Here is a 2,500-nt window from a genome sequence, read left to right as displayed (position 1 = left end):
TAGTTGTGTAGTTGTATGTGATAATATATTGGTAGTTTTTTATATATTTATTCAAACATATTGCATTTCATGTTCATGTTTACTTTTCACGTGGATTTTTAAAATATATTTCTTGACGGAATAATATTCTTCATTAAATTATTTTAATTTATAAATAGTTTTACATCTTTTTAAGATTCCTCCAAAGTAAATGACCCAACCAAGCAGTTGTATAGTTGTATGTGATCATGTATTGCTAGTTTTTGGATATATTTATTCAAAAGTAATGCATTTAATGTACTTGTTTGATTTTCACGTAGTATTATTTATAGATTTCTTGAAGATTTTAACATAGCAACAAGTTGCAGAGGACGGATTATATTCTATATCAAATTATTTTGGCTTATAAATATGCGGCTTTGTGGTCTAGTGGTATGACACTCGTTTTCTATCGGAAGGTCTGGGTTCGAGCCTCGCTTGGCGCCTAGTGGAGTCCTTGGAGAGGGCTCTTTACTCACATTCTCTCACCGTACTTAGGTGTAAAATGAGTACCTGGACGTTAACAGCGTTGTCTCTGTACGAAAAAATTGTAATATCGCCAAACAGGCGATATGTTAAATGTTGCTGTTGACCTGGGACCCCTTGCAAAGTGCTTTGAGCACGTTTAGTGGATATTGCTCTATGTAAAAACTCATCTTTTGATTAAAAATTATTTTTAAAAAAATACTTATACATCTTTGAAAGTAATATTAGTTCTGTCTCCCTAGTTTGTTTTTTACTTAACCAATTAACTGTCCTACTCTAAAAAAAAATAATAATCGTATTTAAATATTTGGCCAGAAAACTCGTCCTTCAAAAGTCGATCGATATAAATGACCCCTCATTTTGGCAAAAACTCTCAAACTTGGAACGTCGGGAAGTCTTCCTTCAGTCCCAGGTTTGAGAGTTTTTGCCAAGATGAAGGTCATTGAAATCGATAGATATTTGAAGGACGAGTTTTCTGGCCAAATCTTTAGATATGAGTTTTTCCAGGGTACGAAAGTAAACTGGTTAATTGTGACCAATCGATTCAAAACGGTAATAGGACGAGGTAATGCAGAGATGCAAATGTAGATGCTATAAATAGACGTGTACTTATATGCAGGTCTGATAACCCGTCATATAGGTATGGGTTCATTGTTGTACTGGAAATACTCTCAAAGCAACGTAAAATATTGTCCATTGCGACAATGATTATTAAATCAAGCCCTTTATTGCGGTCTGTTATCAGGCCATATCTCTGTGCTACGCTGCCCTCAGTTATTATAATTTTAAAAAATAGAAATAAAATAATAATAATAATAATAATAATAATAATAATAATAATAATAATAATAATAATAATAATAATAATAATAATAATAGTAATAATAATAATAATAATAATAATAATGCTGAAAACTTATATAGCGCTATAACTCCGTAATAATAATATAAATTTTATATAACAATTTATTGCTATTATTATTATTATTATTATTATTATTATTATTATTATTATTATTATTTATTATTATTATTATTATTATTATTATTATTATTATTCCTATCATCATCATCATCATCATCATCATCATCATCATCATCATCATCATCATCATCATCATCATCATCATATTTCATTTCTATACTATATCGGCAGCCCATGGTTCAGCTATATGTTCAGCTATACTACCTTCCTAAACAATAATAATCTGTAGTAACCATCCGGCAAATATGTGACCCATCGCTCCAATCGGGCATATCCGCCATTACAGAAGGAACGAAATTGACGTCATTCACCTCTTGTTATTGTTTTTAATCATAGTTCTCACTAAATTATATAAATCAGCGGTACGGTCTTTGATTCGTACCCGAAAGGTCCCGAGTTCGATCACCCGCCGCTGCGCTGTGTTGTGGCCTTGAGGAAAGCACCTCGCACTAGATCAATTTGCGGCGCTGCACTGCGGCTGACGCTTGGGTTATTCCGGTTTTCCCTTTGGAATAGACCCTAGAGTTAAATTTCCCCTACCAGTGTGCGGCTATGTGGTCTAGTGGTATGACACTCGCTTTCGGATCGGAAGGTCCTGGGTTCGAGCCTCGCGCTCGACGCATAGTTGAGTCCTTGGAAAAGGCTCTTTACTCACATTCTCTCACCGTACTCAGGTTTAAAATGAGTACCTGGCCGTTAACAGCGTTGTCTCTGTCCGAAAAATTGTAATATCGCCTAACAGGCGTCATGTCCCGTCCTACATGTTAAATGTTGCTGTTGACCAGGGACCCCCTTCAAAGCGCTTTGAGCACATTTAGCGGATATTGCGCTATATAAAAGCTCAATTATTATTTATCATTATTATTTATTACTATGGGATGAATAAAGGGAATTTTATCTTGATTTTTATATTGAATATTTTGGATGTTAACAATCTGTATTCATTCTTCTCATTGAAAGAGTCTTAACGAAACTTAAATTTTATAATAATTTCGACTTTAATTTTCATTT

The 2,500-nt window shown here is 33.5% G+C and overlaps 1 protein-coding gene across 2 annotated transcripts in view; it reads left to right on the top strand.

The window, feature by feature from the left end:
* LOC144978310 (uncharacterized) overlaps window positions 1-2,500 on the top strand; it is an 83,744-nt gene that overhangs the window by 477 nt on the left and 80,767 nt on the right. The gene's annotated exons all lie outside the window — the stretch shown is intronic.

The sequence above is a fragment of the Berghia stephanieae genome, chromosome 8, assembly GCF_034508935.2.
Source record: "Berghia stephanieae isolate SIO BIC M18660-M18661 chromosome 8, UCSD_Bste_1.3, whole genome shotgun sequence".
NCBI classification, from domain to species: Eukaryota; Metazoa; Mollusca; class Gastropoda; order Nudibranchia; family Aeolidiidae; genus Berghia; species Berghia stephanieae.
This window is presented reverse-complemented; position numbering and strand designations above follow the sequence as displayed.